Source organism: Aptenodytes patagonicus, chromosome 4 (assembly GCF_965638725.1).
Source record: "Aptenodytes patagonicus chromosome 4, bAptPat1.pri.cur, whole genome shotgun sequence".
Lineage (NCBI taxonomy): Eukaryota > Metazoa > Chordata > Aves > Sphenisciformes > Spheniscidae > Aptenodytes > Aptenodytes patagonicus.
Window position 1 is genome coordinate 12,008,301 of NC_134952.1, and position 18,953 is coordinate 12,027,253.

Here is an 18,953-nt window from a genome sequence, read left to right on the forward strand (position 1 = left end):
GGTAGGCAGGACAAGGCAGTGAGTGATCTGTTTACACAACTTCCACACTCTGTTTTGCAGTCATTGAGACCTTTAGCCCATGGAGCACTGGAACAAGCAGTAAACTGTATATAGACAGAAGCATGTTATACAATTATAAAAAAATTAATGAGGTACACATACAGGTGGTATGACCAGCTCAGACAATTAAACCATAACCATATCGACAACAAGCGCATAAATTAATGAATTACAAAGAAATCTAGGCTGGATATTGTTTTAATGTTTTCATTGTCCCATTTTGCCATTTATTCGAAAGTGCCTATCAGAGTGGTGAAGCTGATTGCAAAAGATGCTTTGTGGTATAGCATCGCAGTTCTCCATATAAAGTTGTATATAAATTCATATGTACCTATGAAACACAGATAGTAGCTCAAACAAGTGATTTTGATGCCTTTTCTCAAAAAAGAGTATTTCCACTAACATATTTAATTAACATTGTAGTTCTGACTTCAGATCTCAGTTTCTCTTGCTGAATTACCTGAAAAACTGCCTATCAGACTTGATGACCTAGTTATAAATGATTAAAAATAAAGGCCTGCCAGAGACCAAACTCACTTTGCTAGGGATATACTTTTCCATTTATATAGCTGACCTTTTCCTTAAAATAATGACAGTAGCTAACACCATTCTTTTCAGTACTGTACTAGGATTATATGTAACACTTTAATTTTCACACCTAAGAATTAAACATTCTTCTCCATATATTTTGTAAATACTGGTATCTTCTGTTGATGAAGACGTAAGTATTGTGGTATTAAGGATAATTAAATTCCAAAGGTGATTGTTTAAATTACATTGTTCTATGAAGCCAAAGCCAGTTGTTATTTTAGATCAGGATTATTCTTAATCCCAGAAATGAAATGTCTGTTCAGAATATTATTTTTTCCATCAGCTGCTATCTACAAGCAGAATATCAGCCTCAACAAAATTTAGGAAAACAAATATACTGTGACTTGAATTCTTAGAATTCAGTTGAGTTGGAGAAGAGATACTAGCTTTTCATGTCTTCTGCATCAGTGCATGTTGGTAAGGGTATATAAATAGGGTTGTGAATGAACTGGTGAAGCATGGTGCTGCAAGAGCAAGTAGGACATCTGAACGAATCAAAATGAATCTTCTTAAACAGATCATATCCAGTCATAGTATCCCAGAGCCTAAGCCAAGGGAAAAAAAAATCAGAATGAGTGAAAGAAAAGCAAAAGTGGTAGGTTCTTATCAGTGTTTTCTCTTGGCTTTTCCAAGACACACAGAATGAAAATTTAAATTGCAAAAACATTTAAGAGTCACGCTCTCCTCTACAGATTCCTTTCCCATCTTTAATGTTTGCCTTAACTATCAAACGTCAACTCATGCGGCTCTGTATAAGCACTGAGAACAAGATAGTAAATAACTTTCTGTAGCTAGGCACCTAGTCTGCCTAGGCCCTTTTGAATGTTTATTTAGCATCTAAATGTATCCTAAGTGATACAAATTTGGTCCCAAGTGACAAAGTTTTCATAGAACTTTGCACCACATCTCTGTCCTTCTAGTATTCACCTTTGACTATCATACAAATACCCCAAGGAGCAAAACTGTCACACACAAGCAATGCTATGGTATAGTCACCATATTTATTATGCTGATGCTCTCTCATCAATTATTAAACCATTCCAGTACAAATTAAAACAGATTCAGAAGCACCAGAGAAAAACATTCATCCACTATAAAACAGATTTAGAGAATAAACTTCAGTGCTTGAGTCACTCTCATCATTAGAGATTTTTCATAAACCTATAATGCTAACTTACCATTATACTTATGAGCAACTAGCCATCTGTTGATAGCAACAGATACAAGATGAAGAAATGGATTAAAGATCTAACAGTCACCTTGTAAAGTAAGTTTGTCTTCTATAACTAGTTCTTACAATCTACATTTATGTGGACATGCTTATGACAAAGCATTTTATTTATAATTTAGACAAAATGATTTTACCTCATGCTCTTCGAGGCTTGACCAAGAAATTCATATTTGGTGCAGGACATTGGCCATAAAACTTAATGATCTTCCCACTTTTCCAAACCAGGAGCCAACCTCTATTCAAAAGGCACGCAGACAAGAGGTGGCACTCCCCGCTGATCTGGGGGAGCCTCACTTTCTAAGGCAGGCACTCGCAGTGGGGATGAGCAGTGAGAGAGGGGAGGCAGATGCACTCCTACAGGAGTGCTACCGGGTTCACTGCTGTCATCCCTCCCCATGGCCTGAGCTCCCTGGACATGCTGCCCCAGACAGAGCCATTGGTAGCACCTGTCCAGGCTTACGAGGCTCAGAAGGTCACTCCACCTTCCCCTTGCCTTCCCACAGAGCACCGCAGGCTGGAAAGGTCTATATTCAACAGCTGTTGAACACGAGGTGGAAATAAGACACTTTTTTCCTACTGGAAGTTAAATAGAACAATTCTGTTATCATGCTTTTCCCTCTGTTGCTGCTTCCTTTTCATTGAGTGCTTGTATCTGTTTTCAAAACACAGCTAACCAGAAGAAGACACATACAGCTTGACATTTTCCATTTCCCTAATTATACAGGTTGAGTGTTGTTTTTTTCCCCTCTGCCTTTTGTTGTTGTTTTAAGAGGAGTTGCAGATGACAGGAACACTCTCTCCCCCCTCCCCCAACTCCTTCCCATTAAAGGATGTTGAAGAAGAAAACTAATAACATTCACTGAACAGGTTCTGTCTCTCTCTTTAAAGGTGTATTTCTAAGTATGAGAATAGGACCCAGTATATAAAGATGAGTTACATTGAACAAGTTGCCTAACACATGCATGCAATACAATATTTCTCTTCCATTCATTATCTGCCCTCTAGGAGGCTCAGGACAACTTATTAACACCTAGCAACAAGTTATCAGTGGCAACTATAATTATTCTAGTTTTTACAGAAATGGAAATGGAGACAAAGATTATTTGCGGTCATACAGGAATGCTATAGAAGTGCTGGAGAAATAGCCAAAGGGTCCAGAGGTGAATGTAAAGTTGAATTAATTTATCCCAAGAGGATTATTTATATGTATTGGAAGCCTCCTGGATGGCACAAGGTTACTGCCATTGCTCCTCTGTGCATCAATTCCTATCTCATCCAAAGAAAATGAGCACCAGCTACTGTTTGTTTCTGTCCTCATGTCATCCCACCTGAGCCCCTCGTGGATCAGGGCAACTCTTCTAAATTTAAAGTCTCCAGACTCTTCTAACCACTGCTGCTGTACCCAAGAAAGCAGAACTCTGGTAGCCCCCAAATTTTTACTCATCTCATGGGGTGTGTTGCGTCCCTCCAGGGCTCCAAACCAGGCAAGACAGCTAGTGAAGCCTGCATTGCCTCCATTTAAAGGACATTTGACTGGGTGCACACCCTTGATCTTCTGCTCTGCTTCATCTCCTGTACATCCCACATGTCATACAATACCTCAGTCTTGCAACAGTACTGCCATAAGTTAAATCTAGTTAATTTTCCCAAACTGATGCTAGAGTAGTTATTTTATTATTCTTTCTCCCCCATTTCTTTCTCCCCCATTTCAACTCACATTTGTTTCACATCTTCTGTATTAATCTACAAACATCTTACAGCCAAGATCATGATAAACTTTGTCCTCAGAGAGAGTAAGTCACAGCCTTGATATCTATGAAATTCAGTCACAGGCATGAATTTAAAAAAATCCGTACTACATACTGTATAGGCAACACTTAACACTTTTTCCTCCACTGCTGCTATATATTACACAGAAAAGTAAAGCAAACCTGTAATCAGGGTAAACAGACTTAGGAATCTGCGTACTCTCCGAAAATGGAAGATTGACTCCTTTATCACTGAAATAACTTTAGGTTAGTTAGCAATTCTCAGTAAACCATGTTGCAAGCAGTTCACAGTTGGTCTACAAACAAAAAAGCCCTAGCAAGCTTCAAAGATGCAATGGATTCCTGTAGAATTTTTAACCCTCTCATGATTAATTTTCTTCATACTAGCAGTAGCACTGCAATATACTTTCCACCCTCAATCCAGCTCTGAAAGCATCATTAAGTCCAAAATTTCCAAGTTTAAATATGGAAAGTTGTAGACTAAAATCCACAATTTCATAGCTGATTGCAAATAAGCATAAACTTTAGGGGTGCTTTAAAAAATATCAGATCACTGTTAGAAAGCTATAAAAGGCATCTGTGAATCTCAGCACTTCATTTTGAGTGCTAGATTTGACAGAGTTCGGCCTGTGGCAGCTAATGCAGAGGAATGAAGTAGGAGGAATGCTTTTGTTACTGAACAGCAGCTCAGCTCACACAACACTACCTAAAAGAGGGAACAGAGAGCAGCACAGGAACTCCCAGCCCATTCTCATAGCCATGAGAGATCCCATTTACACGTTTTCCAGTCATTTCATTATTGGCACACCACTACTGAAATTATGCCCCTTTGGCTGCAATTCTAACACACTGACAATAAACCTACAGTCAAATGCCACAAGTACCTAAAACACAACAAGAGACGGACACGCAGATATAGAGCACAGGAGTTCTCTTACCTTTTCCGAGTCTGATTTGCTGTAACATGCTGGTAAAGAGCAGACAGATCTGTGCCTTCCTCAGCTCTACTCAAAACCGACTCCAGCACAGCTCTTCCTGTTTGACCTTCTTATCTTTCCTGTTGATTGCACAGCCTGGCTTGGATGTGGCAAGTACAAAAAGTTGTCTATTAACCAATACTGTTAATTCAAAAACTTTTTTTTTTTTTTTTAGAAAAAACACATTCATGAGCATGGAGTTGAGCTACTAAAGCTCCTTAGGCAAAGCAGAAACGTATCAAGTATGCTGGAAGGTTCATTCACACACTCCTGCTTTTCAAAGCAATAATTCATGTTGGCATTTTGCATTAGTGGCTAAAAGGCTCCATGGGACACATCCAGGCCATTGTGCTAAGCGAGCATTATTCAGACAAAGTAACAAATAGTCCTTCAGATGGAGTACCAGGCTTTGTTTCCCCTTTGCTTTTGATCACAGAATTAGATTTCTTGCTATCATTCCAGCTACAAAAAGCCTGATGAAGAATTGTTTGACAGTGAATTTGCTCTGATACACTTGGTTTTAGATTGCAGAAGTGTAGTTTTGCAGATCTATCATGCACTACGCAGCCACGCAGCATTAAATATCAGTTTTGGGAGTTAAACAAGTCTGTTGTGGAGTACATGCAGAGCATATCTTCTGTGTCACAAGACTTTATCAGTGATCAGATGCCATATCCTAAATGACCCACAGAGGCAAGGATGAGAGAAACTGAAAATAATCCATCCTATTTCAAATCTGCTTGTTTTTTGTCCTCCACACCTTGAGATGTTTTTATATTCTCTTCCTCCCTAACATACTGAAAATTTCACATACAGTTAGTCACAGCTATGCTACTCTTCTTATAGGTAAGCATCGAGTACCCTGCATGCCATCAGTGCAGCTGCATTGGGGCAGGCACTGCAGGAGAACAGAACAAATAGACAGTGTCCACCCCAAAGACTGTACATCTGTTACATCAGACATCTCCAGTCAGCAAAATCCCAACGTTTGAGATATCAGGCCATTTACCAGTTGTGTGTGTTGGCAGGGGGGTGTTGTCCTGAGACACAGTCAGAGAGAGCCTGTGGGGCTGGGCAGCACCTGGAGAGTGTGGTTTGAGGTGATGGGTTGTCCCGCACAGCGCTGCTGCCCTCCTACAGCTCTTGCCCAGGGGAATAGAAAAGACTGACCCTCCAGATGCCTTGAAGACCTTAGTTATGACTCCTGCTAATCTGTCTCAAGGAATGTGTGCTTAAGTTGGTTTTACACTTTATAAACCAGGTATTAATTAGAAATCATACTCTCATTTACCTTACTTCATCCTGTCACACCACGTTAACATGAATTATAGATGCTACTTCACACTGATCGGCCAATCTGTTCCTGCAGCGTGCTTGGGAACTCTCCATCTTTCCAGAAATTATGAAGTTGGAAGGTATTCAAGTCATCGTATAAATCACAACTAACCAATCATCCCACAGGGCTCTCCTCCCACTGCAATTAATTTGATATTGCACTATAATGCAGTACACAAAGCTTGCCACTTCAGGTTTAATTTATGTAGTAGCTATGCCAACAGCACAAAATACCACATTTCTGTCACCATTTTACTGACTAATTTTTTATGTGTTTCATAAATGTCTAAATCTTTTCATCACATTTATTTTATTTGTATATTTAAGGATAATCTTTGGTCACATTTTATAACCTCAGTTCTTCACTGGTATTCCTATCACCTCTTCTTTTATGTGGACTTAAGGTAGTTTTGCAAAAAACAAAAAATCATCTAACCCTGTATTTTTTCCAACGAACACCAATCTTCCATCCTCTAGTTCTATGTCCCAATCATTGTAGGGACACGCTAATCAGTGGTAGATTCTAAAATCCCAAAAAATACAACCAATTTTTATTTTAGAGGAGTGAAATTAGGAGAGATGCAACTTGCTTTAAGGAAACAAGTAACAAAATAGCAACGACTGAACTCCAGGCTCCTTAGCTCCCTTTTCAGTACCTGCTTCTTCAGCTGTCCGCTATGATTTTACTCCAAAGTGTATTTCATCACACCACGCGTGGTACTTTGATTCTTGGGGGTGTCTATTGACATGTAGTTTAAGCAGAAACAAGGAAAACAAATTTTTCAGCTTCAGGGTAATGACATCGAAGTGATGATGATCAAAAATGATTCTATCAAAAATTGGCCCTGGACTTCCTGTTGCCTTATTAAAACAGTACCAATCTGCATTACAGAAGCGTAAGCAAATAACCTTATTGAAGATGTGAACAGCTGCTCTCACGAAATAACTCCAGAGACCAATATATTCTAGCAAACGGGAAAAGCACAAAGGCAGCACTGAGTGGCTTCCGTATTAGTAATTGTATCCCTTATACTACATTTTCATCACTAGAAATTGTGTTACCTGTTCAGGTTTCCTTATGCTAAAAAAATAGGCTTTAGAATACTTCTTTAACGATTAAAATTACATGAAGGCTTGATGGCCCTGTTTATATTTGGTTGTCCCTGATCTTTTCAGGACTATTAAAAAAAGCTGCCAGGAGGCTGAGGAGGACATTGCGTGTTGAAACAAGACACTTCCTCTAATTGTCTCTCTCTGGCATTGCTTTTCATCATCCTGTTTGTCTGCCCTTCTGCAGCTGCATGTTCGTCTGACCGCTTTTCACTACAGCGGCTTGTTTTAGGAAAACCAACACATTTAATATTAAGGCCAAGTTATACCTTCCAATATAACTATTATTCCATCACAGTTGGGGACATACCTATGAAGGAATAGTCCACTGCCAAAGGGACTAACTTTGACATGTAATCACATTGAAATGTAACTCATTTGACTATTTACTGATAACTGTTAGCAAATACCAGTTTTACACAAGAAGGGGTCTTCCCACCTGCTTTACTACATTCCTGTCTGATCTCTTTCATCTCCAGTCAACTAAATGTTACAAAGCTTATTTCCCCTTGCTGAACCCTATCATAAAAAAGATCCTCTCCTGCTTAATGTTTTGCTCAAATTAGCATTCTTCACTATTTACAGCTGGCATGGGGAGCTTGAAATCACACAAGATACTGCCTTCTTGGCTAAATTGGTCTCTATCAGTTCCTATTTCATCCATCGATTGAGGTATACTCACTTAAAAAAAAAAAGTAGTGTAATGCAATCTGAACTGCAAAGTTCAGAGAAATAATCAGTTGAGCCCCTAGATGTGAAATCTACTCAGCTTGAATTGTGAACTTACAGTAGCAGCCTTTTACTTAGCAAATTTACCCAAATAATTATCTTAATTTTAGCAGGATTAGCAGCATGGATGAATATTAGTTGTGTTCACACTATGGTTACCCAAAGCTTCCACAGAAATAGGTTTAGCTATATGTTTCCTTTCGATTAGCATGTTCTCTCTCCACAGTAACTGCATATAGAGTTAGCTAAAGAGTTAAAGTGTTTTCTCGTGGAGTCCTGTCATCTTTTTGTCTGCCCGGTTGGATAGCTTTACTTCCCCCAGGTCTTGAAAAAAACACCACCCCAGCTCCACAGCCTGGTTCAGAAAGGAAAAACAGAAAACATGAGAAGAAAAATATACTGCCATCCATCTGTACGGAAACGCTGTCGCCTTGTAGTCTGCAGGAAAATGCTGAGTCAAAACATCCAGCTGTTACACCGCTTAAACAGTTCCTAAGCTATTTACACAGCTCACTAAATAATAGCTAAGTTTACTTACAATTACCAAATGTTAACAATAGATGTTATTGAGCTTGCTATTCCTCAGCGCAAGCCATAACACAGTACACACCTGACAAAGCTTCCTCCTAAGTTTAGCAGCTCCCGAGAGCCACTGTTACTCACTTGAGGACATTTTTGGCCATGGACCAAAAACCCAACACACTCCTACCAAGGAAGAGATTTGCGCTCATATCGAAATCCCAGCAGGCAAAAAGGTTGCGATAGGATTCCCTGTTCTGTCTCAGCCATGACACAGACCATAAGCCTCCATGTATTAGAGAAAGAGAAACCTTCTAAAACAGTTTCATCAGCTCAGAATAAAAATTGATAATTAGCACTTACCACTTCAAAGATTAATCATCTCTTTCCTTTACTCTCTGGGTCACCCGGATTTATTTTCTGCCCCAGAGAGATAACAACCTCCCCTAATTAGGCACAAACTTTTGAGTCGCGCATGGCACAGAAAGCTTTTACTTCTCCGCAACTCCAAACCAAAAACATTCAGAGCGCTTGTATTCACAAACGCCAGTATAGGGAATGAGCTTTCTCTATTTTCTTTATTTTAAATTTTGAAAGTGAAATTGATTCCCTTATATCTTCTCTTATCTACCAGGATTAACAAACCACCTGGTAAACAAGGCCTCTAAAACATCTGACAAAGCCTTAGAAATTCAGGTAACACGTGTTGATACAGAAGCAACAATACTCTTCTACAAACCTCCAACTATTAAAGGGGGAAAAAAAATGTCTACATGCAATTCAACTTATACTTAAACCCCCTTAGAACACCTACTTTTTAAAAAAAATTATTTTCTTACACTCCTCAGCCTAAACCCCCACCTTTTATAGCATTGCAGGTGATTTAAAGGAAAATGGGTACTTCCTTTTATAATGAGGGGAATTGATTTTTCATTAGAGGTTAACTTTTTCCAGCTGCTTGAAGTTTACAGGTAGAAATAAGAGTTTATTCTTAAGGAAAGATTTGTAACCTTCTTATAGATAGCCAGGAAATACTTATGTAATGATACATTGATTTGAAACTATTTATTTTGTTGTTTGAATGAATTTGGTATCTCTTTTCCTTCTGAGAAATCTTTCGTTTTCCTTGGTAGGCATTCAGAAAAGGCCATTAATCAAGGTTTTTTCCTGAGTGAGATTTCTGTCACAGTCTTTCTGTTAGCTTTTAAAACAGATAAATCTATGTCAGTATATCTGAAACTGTTTATTGTGAGGACTGGAGTAGAAAGCCATGGCTCCATGATTTTAAAAAGAAGGGGGAGGAGCAGCAGCAACGAATATTTAGCTCTGCTTCAATTCCTTCTCCCTTCTAAGGATTTGCATAAATGTACACTATTTGAAAGATATTTTTATATTTCTATATACATATTCATGTTCTTTTTTTACTAGGGTGCTAAAACACTTCTGGGATGGATAAAAAGACTTTCAACAGAAAAGCACTTATAATCCTTAGCTGTATACTGAAACACTTAATTTGCAGTACTGAAATTTTACCCATCTGCTTGGTGATTCTGCTTAGTGCTAGAAAATGCAGGGTGAGGGGACTTTATTTATGGGAGCTCGAATATACATGGAATACAGATATCTCCTGAGCCAGTTTTGGTATTGAGGAAGTAAATTTTGACTGACTTAGGCATCGAAAGTGGAGGAAAGATATTTCAATGCGGATTCAGTGGAAACAGAGGCTCACTTTTGCCTCTGCTGATGCTCTGTGGAAGAACATGCCTGAAGGAATACCTGGAGGACCCAAAATGATAGGAAGCCACCAGGCCAGAAACGATCCTAGAACTGTGATTTATTATCCTATACTCTCTGTGCCATTCATGAGGTGCAACACAGTTTAGTGTCAGTAGCTTCCGTGTGCAACAGAATGAATAGTGGTGGTAGGTATGCCACGTGAGGGTTTTCCCTTTGATCAAGGTAGCCTAAAATACTATCTTCTTATAGTTTGGGATTAACATCTCCAGCCACCAAAATGTCTACAGTATAGAAAATCCTATATTGATAATTTTGACTTTAACAAATAACTGTAAGTCTGCATCCGTGTAAAACTAGCAAAGTAATTGGGATTTTTCCAAATTACTGCTGCCCTCTAGTTGAGACCTGAAGAAGGGCTCATGTGTGCAAAATGGTGCCCATTTTTTGCAGCTTTATCTGTAGATCGAAGTTAACAACTTCTAGCAACATCTTTCCTCTTATATGTATCTTTTTAGACCACTTGGCCACAGACACCACAACTAAGTATATAAAAAGATGGTAATAAACATAACGAGCACAACACTTTCTGCTTCATAAGTATCCAGCCTTGGCATGCTTGATGCAATATTTCTTAGAAGAATAAAGTCTTTAAAAGGTATAGTGCAATCAACAGTCCTGAGAAATATGAGGAAAGATTTTCTATTTAATAGAGAAAAACTGAGGCACAGTGGAGCTTTTGTCAATATGGATCTGAAAATTGTCAAAACTCTAGATGCTTCCAATTTAAATTTTGGCCTTTGAGCCATCTTACAATTCCATTTATGGACTTTTCATCAAGTGGCATATACTTTCGTTTGCCATCACAGACAATAATGATGTTAAGGTGTGTGAATGTGTAGGGGCATGCTATAAAAAGATTCTTAATATGTTTAAGAGCATGCAACTAAAAAGAAAAATTATAATAAGCATTAATACATTCTGGGCTCACTCCATTAAATGCACAATGTGTCATATCCATTCATTATATTCAGTAATATTTTTTCCATTTTTTCCCATGTTTGGAAAAAAATATTATCTTTCCATTCGTCCTTATTTTCTAGTTGACATCTGTGCATATGTTATCCACAAACCCCACCTAAAACCTCTAAGTTATCTTTTAGGTAGGCTTGGCCCAGGCCATTACATACAGACTGGGACCTTTACCGTGTATCATTAAGCCTGGAAAGTGATACTGGTAGTACGAGGCAGCTTTAACACAGCTGGGGACATAGACAGGAGCATTCAGTCACAGCTGCATTTTTCTAGGGACTGATGTCTTCAAGCCCAGGTATGTTCCCTGGCGGAGCGTGCCGAAAGCTTCTGCAAACTGTCGTGCATCTTACCAGGCAAAGCCTCGCTTACAGATAGTGCTATGTGAGAATTTTATCAGGAAGAGTCTAAATTCTGCTAGCGTGATACTGGATTTTTTTTTTACATAAGGACAGTGTTAGAAATGCAATGTAGGACAAGCAACAGGAAATCGGCATACATCAGCCTGTACTGCAAAACAGAGTTAAATTGGCTCGGGGCCAATGGATTGTAATATCATCTACTTGAAGTGAGAAGCTGTAGCTTCACATAAAGAGCAATTTTCCAAGGAGTCGCATTTGCAAGAGATCACAATATGCTTAATAAGCGTTAACCTCTCCGCAACAGGCACAAAAGGGACAGTATTATAGTTCTCGCTTGTTTACTACAGAAAGCGCAGCATTATTTACATGTTTACAGTCAGGGGTACGGATAACACTGGTTACACAGACTGTGCAACATTGCACTGAAATCCTTGCAAGCTTCATCTGCCATTCTCAAATTAAAATTAAATTTTTGCCAATGTTTTTGCAAGTGTAGTGACTTTTGTATTATTCATGCTTTGTCTTGGCTCTTCCCCAAACCATCCTTTGCATTTGTATTTCCGCACATTTCATTGCTGTAACCTGGGTGCTTGTCATTCTCGTGTATAAATTATATATTGATGCTAATCATTACCTGCTAGACTGCCGGTCATGTACAGCAGTCTGTGATATTAAAATTTATTTGTTCTGACCAACTTTCCAAAAGCTGACTGCTGACATGAGAGAACAGTCCTTGATTGTCTCACTGTAACAAAGATTTCTTTCATCCTCGGCCATTGTTCCCTTTGATGTTATTTCATTCTTCCTGTTTTCAAAGTTTGCCTGGGAGTTTTATTTGACCTACTGAACATAATGCATTTAGGTTTGTAATGGGTAATTGATGTCTAAGTTATAACTGCTGATGCAATATTTATAGTCTGCCTACGGTGTGAGAGGAGCTTTGCATAAAAGTTGTGACAGACATCTTGATAGTGCGATGCAGACATCTCAGTACAGTGCTACGTTATTATTTCATTACAGCTGCTTCATGCTAATTCATTATTTATAAACACGTGTACTTCTGGCTCAGTGAATAGTTGGAAATTTATTTCCATACCCAGAATCTCATTTTAAGATCCCAGCCTGTTATTCTTCTGAAACTTCAGACTTGACTTTTATTTTATTCACTATTAATGTCATATCAATACGACAAACACAGTAAGGTGGTAGAGAGGTAACTACTGTCACACAAACAGGTTACAAACACAAGCGTGGCTTATTTTGGCAACTGTCCCAGACCCAGTAATTCCCTGATATAGTGGCTTTAATGCCAAAAAAGTCATAACTTAGATTTGGGATTGGACATAAAATTAGACTAGTTCAGGTCTAGTTACAGGACTGTAACCCAGGCAAAGTAGTCCAGCCCTGAATTCCCAAGAGACATATGACTCAAAAAAAAAAAAAAAAAAAGTAGAAATGTTTTTAAAATACAGATTTTTAAGGAGGTTTCTTCACACAAAGGAGAATCAGTAAAAAGCAAAAGAGGGGTCATGACGGCATGTCATGCCACGTTCTTAGTCTTCTGTGATACAAATGAATTGCTATTTTTGAAGTAATAGGAAAACTGGCTCCGACAGAGCCAGTTCCAGCCTGTTCCAAGACAGACCCACCGCTGGCCAAGGCTACCACCATCAGTGACAGTGGTAGCGCCTCTGGGATAACATATTTAAGAAGGAGAAAAAACTGCGCAACTGCAGCCGAAGAGAGGAGTGAGAATATGTGAGAGAAAGAACTCTGCAGACACCATGGTCAGTGAAGAAGGAGGGGGAGGAGGTGCTCCAGGTGCCGGAGCAGAGGTTCCCCCACAGCCCGTGGTGAAGATCATGGTGAGGCAGGCTGTCCCTCTGCAGCCCATGGAGGTTAATGGTGGAGCAGATATCCACCTGCAGCCTGTGGAGGTTAATGGTCAAGCAGATATCCACCTGCAGCCCATGGAGGACCCCACGCCAGAGCAGGTGGATGTGCCCAAAGGAGGCTGTGACCCCATGGGAAGCCCATGCTGCAGCAGGCTCCTGGCAGGACTTGTGGACCCATGGAGAGAGGAGCCCACGCTGGAGCAGGTTTGCTGGCAGGACTTGTGACCCTGTGGGGGACCCACACGGGAGCAGTCTGTTCCTGAAGGACTGCACCCCGTGGAAAGGACCCACGCTGGAGCAGATCGTGAAGAACTGCAGCCCGTGGGAAGGGCTCACACTGGACAAGTTCATGGAGGACTGTCTCCCATGGGAGGGACCTCACGCTGGAGCAGGGGAAGAGCGTGAGGAGTCCTCCCCCTGAGGAGGAAGGAGCGGCAGAGACAACGTGTGATGAACTGACCGCAACCCCCATTCCCCATCCCACTGCGCCACTGGGGCGGAGGAGGTAGAGAAAATCGGGAGTGAAGCTGAGCCTGGGAAGAAGGGAGGGGTGGGGGGAAGGTGTTTTAGGATTTGGTTTTTATTTTCGCATTATCCTACTCTGATTTGATTGGTAATAAACTAATTTCCCCAAGTCGAGTCTGTTTTGCCCACGACAGTAATTGGTGAGTGATCTCTCCCTGTCCTTCTCTCGACCCACGAGCCTTTGATTATATTTTCTCTCCCCTGTCCAGTTGAGGAGGGGAGTGACAGAGCGGCTTTGGTGGGCACCTGGCCTCCAGCCAGGGTCAACCCACCACAACATTTGAGGGATAATTTGTCATTTAAAACATAAGCACTTCAAAATAAATCACTGTAAATCGCAAGGTTACTTTTTGTCTTCCAGAAGATATAATAGTTGTCAAAAGACAGCAGCTTGGAGTGATTATGCGCCTAATAATTAGATTTCAATTTAAAAAGTAAAGAAATACCAAAGTTTCTTAAGAGCTTAAGCTTAGTTTTCAGGACTACCAAATAGAATTTAAAGGCATGAAATACAGAAATGCACAGTAGGATTTACAAAAGGAAATCTAATTTATGTGGGGGTTTTTCTGATTTTTTTTTTTTTTTTTTTTTTGTTCATGAGAGATCCATTTAGGACATTTTTAGAAGGATTTGAAAAACTAATAATATAGCTGGCATAAACTGACTAATTGTTTTTAAAGTTTTGTTCCAAGTTGCTATTTGACCTGAATATCTTGTGATACTATGTCAGCTTTGAACATGAAGCCAAGGGCCAACTTCTTTTCCTTCATCAAGTTAAACATCTGCTTCATGTTTATAAACAGGTCTTCTATATTCTGGGTTAGCATGTAAATCACTTCTGGCAACTGGTTGGATGATGGGTTTTTTTCACAAGTATTTTTTTTGCTGAAGAGACAAAGGTTCTGCTTCATTCCCAGTGCAGAAGTTCTAGTCACTCTCCCTCTTGCTGGACCCTCCATCACTAAGATGCTTTTAAAATATGACCCCTTTCATACTCAGTTGGCAATGGCCTAAAAAGCTTTGCAGGCAGGCAATCAAATAAAAGTAATAACTTTATTGTGCCGAAAGCCCATGGCCTCCCCATGGTTGGAAAGCTCAGAAATATTAGAAACAATGCTTTTTGCTTGCTTTAGCTGGTCCTTTTCAAGAAAAGCACTAAAAATAAAAATATTATATGACAGCTTTGCTGTGAAACTGAATTTTAAAATACCAGTATTAGTAATTGAATATTACCCCAAGTGGATTCCCTGAATTTTGAAGGTAATAAAAGGAAAAAAATGAAGAAAGGGAAATAATTTTTGATGTGGTTAACTTCACTTTAATACGCAGGGAAAAAAAAAAAAACAAACTTTCTGGCTGCTTGAGCTACACCAGCTTCTGCAAGAATGTATATTTTGGCAGTCCATAAATCTGCAGTATACTTAACATATAGAAGCACACTGTCAAGTGTAATGCTAATATCTATCAATGAATATACACTATATTGATTGCATTTAAAGTGCTCACTCTTTTTTCCTTTACATGAAGCCGTATTCCCTTACTTGTCGAGGGAAGATACATGAAGATATATCCCCTTACTTGTTGAGGATGCATTTCTGATAACTGGGATGGTTAGCAATTCAACAGATAGTGAAGATTTTTTTTTTTTCCAGTACAGCTAATGTAACAGAGAAAGATGTGTGAATGTACTTAAGAAACACACGTAGTTTAAACACACAGGGACAGTAAAATGCAATATAAGTTCTTCCATAACACTGTCCAAATAACATTAGTGGAGAAATATTAGAAAACATTTGTATACTAAAAAGTAAACTTTTTTGCCTTGCATAGAGTTTTCTAAGCTCTGCCACAAAATAATGATGCTCTTAAAAGAATTCGGGGTGACACTGAGGATGTGGAGGAAGAAGCAGGATCATCAGGATTGCCAAGTGCCAATTCAATTTCCAGTAATGACAGAAGCGGTGCAAAGTGCTGGCAGTTTAGAGGCTGACTTTTCAGCCGCCTTTGCAGTGGCTGGACAAGCTGATTGCTTTTAAAAATTAAAACCAAGAGATGACTGCCTACTAGCCTGAGATTTGGCTTGGTAACATGAGACTGCATTTTACAGTGCCCCGATGAGTGTGTCTGCCCATTCTCAGGACGGATCATTGTCCTGAAAGATCTCAGCTGTTTCGTCTACAAGACTGCATGCTCGGTGTAAATCGTTTAATGTAAACCATCTTGCCAACTCTTTCTGGATGGTTTCCTTTTGCTATCAACCCTTTCAAGCCAACTTCCTGAGCAAAAGAGACAATGTCTTTCTGGAGAGCAAGGATAACACCAAATCCAACAGAGTTCAGAATAAACTCTGGCAACTATTTTTGCCATAGACCACTCATACACTGAATTGTGACCTCTTCCCAAGTAATGCTGATGTTATCTATGCCATCCATGATATTAAACTATCTCCAAAAGTCATTCAGGTGGGGATTTTCCTTTCCTCTTGTCTCCTGGATAAGCTTGGAGAAGGTCTCTTTTAGGCAGTAGGCCTTGAAAGTCGTGATTACTCCCTGGATCATTGGTTGGAGTAATGGGGTCTTACCAGTGGCAGAACATGACTTTTCCATTGGGTCATGGGGTCTCCTAATTAAGCTTGTGGCAAGTGGCATTGTCCTAAACAAGGAGAATTTGGAAGTCCATGACCTGTTTCTCACAGTGTTCCCTAAAGTCTGGCACCATGTAGGCACTTCGAGCATTTGTGTAGTAACCTGGGCCTTTCAGTTGTTTCCATGACTGGTAGAGAGAACTTCCAAAATGCTCTGGTAGCCCTGGGGTTCTCACTGCCATGAATAAGCCAAGGCTTTAGCGTGCAGTCTCACTCTGCACTGCTGCCCAGCAGAAGGGTCAAACTATCTTTTAGCAGCCTTAAAGCCCAAGGTAGTTTCCTCTTTGTTACATCCAATATAGATTGCACGCCCACCACATTCAATACAACAATTTATGTCTAATTTAGCTTTTAAAGCAACACTTCTGCATAGCCACAGCCTTACTAGCACCACTCAAAGATTTGCCTTGAACTCATGATTGTTATTATATGCACAGATAGTTCATGATTAAAAACACAAATTGCAGTGATGCTGGAAGCCAGATCTCATTGGCATGAATGCAGAACAGACAAGATGGATGCTGCTGCATAGCCACAAATGAGATGCTCTACACATTTCTACTAGTGCGATACATAACATACATATACACGTGGATATTCACGCATCATCTGCGTCTTGATGAAGTTCTACAAGGCCAACTGCAACTCAGCTGGCATGCTTCAGTACAGCTGGGCAGCTCGGGAGAGCTTTCAATGGAAAACGGGTGGTAGAAGATTGCAGGATGGAAAACAGGTAATAAAAACACTTAGCAAATCATGGTGTTAAACAATCGATGATGCAACTCCAAAACAAATGACAGAACGTGACAGACAGGAGCGTGGCACTGAAGTTACAAGTCACCAGTTTTAAGCAATGACTAAGTAGGGTAGGAGTGAAGGGTGGAATCTGATAAAGCAGCATAAATTCATGAGCGACACAGAGAAAGTGAATAGGGAATGATATGTTTGCTATCTCTTCTACTACAAGAATGAGCAGGCATCAAATAAAGGTAGCAAATAGCAGGTTCAGAACAAAAGCAGGTGGTTCTTCACACCACACGTGATGCTGTAGCTGCTTGAACCGTGCATGGGTTCAAACAACCGGACAAGATAATGGAAGAAAATCCATGGAAGGTTCTTCAATACAAAGAGCACACATCTGGTTCAGGAAGTCCCCTCAGCAGATATCCACTGCTGGTGACTGTCAGAAATGGGAAACGGGGTTGGATTGTCTGATCCTGTACGGCTGCTCTGAGTGCAGGTCCACTTTCTTCCCAATGGCAGCGATTATCTCCAGGGGCTCTCAACTCGCATCAGTCGAATGACGTGAGAGCCATACTGTACTGCTATACTTACAGAGAGCTGAGGACTGTGATTCCCTATCAAATCATGACACGTAAGCACTGCTACACAAGCTCATCTCACTTCGGTTACTGGTGTAGGATGGGAAAGTTGTGTAGGTTTTTATGGTTACAACTGTTAGTTAAGTTTTAACTTTTAGATAACCGTTGATGGAAAGGAGCATAATAATCATGCTGATATAAATGCAAAGCAAGTCTTCACACCCATTTCCTCATGCTGTTACTGTAACTCTGAGCTGCCCAGAACCCAGCCTGAACTCAGCATCAGAGGAGCTGTGCCATACAACACACTTAGGTAACTACAGCTGGCTCCTTCTGCGTTCGTTAGAACAGATGTTTTGGGTCTTTTTAAACATTATTTCTTCCAGAACTATAGTAGATTTTCAGATTGATGAGATACTGAATAAGCTGGCTTTAATAAAACAGTGTGTGTCCTTCTACTTTCAAATATGATGGATCAGTGAGAGTTCACCTGCCCCAGAAAGCACGGCCTTCCCCTCCTGAACAACCAGACTTGCTGCCAAAGATGATCTGTGCAGTGCAGCGCTGCCTGAGTCTAGGTTGAGCCGAGGAACAATGCAAACATCCTCATCGTCATTCCCTGGGCGTTTTGGGGACATGCTAGAGCACCTGTGCACCAGTTTGCTTTGCTCGGGCATCATACAAACCGAGCGCAAGTAGGGCAGGAAAATGCAGACCTCGCCCACAGAGCACAGCGGGGCTGGACGGAGAGCTGGCGGGCAAGCACGCCAGATCAGGCTGCGGCTCTCGCCGAGGCGGCGGGGAAGTTTCTGCCGGTGGAGGGGGGGCTGCAGCAGCTCTGCCCGCAGAAGCGGCGGGGCCGGAGCCTCCCCCCGGCCGCGGCAAGGCACGGAGGGGGATGTAGTCCGCGGGCGGCGGCGCGGGGCGGCGCGGAGCTGCCTACACTTCCCAAGGTGCCCGCCGCGCCGCGCCGGGGCTGTGGGTGCGCGGCACCTGCCGGCGGGGGCGGAGCGCGGCGCCGCCTGCCCCCCTGCGGGCTGCGCGGCGGCGGCGGCGGGGGCGGGCGGGGATGGTGCCGCCCGCGGGGGCGCGGTGACGGGCGGCGGCGGCGGCGGGAG

At 41.0% G+C, this 18,953-nt stretch overlaps 1 protein-coding gene across 2 annotated transcripts in view; it reads right to left on the reverse strand.

The window, feature by feature from the left end:
• Positions 1-4,659, reverse strand: part of SH3TC1 (SH3 domain and tetratricopeptide repeats 1) — a 33,867-nt gene extending 29,208 nt beyond the window's left edge. For both annotated transcript variants that reach the window (XM_076335872.1, XM_076335873.1), the window contains exon 1: positions 4,590-4,659. The gene's annotated coding sequence lies outside the window, so the exon portion shown is untranslated. The remainder of the gene's footprint in view (positions 1-4,589) is intronic.
• Between the last annotated feature and the right edge of the window lie 14,294 nt (positions 4,660-18,953).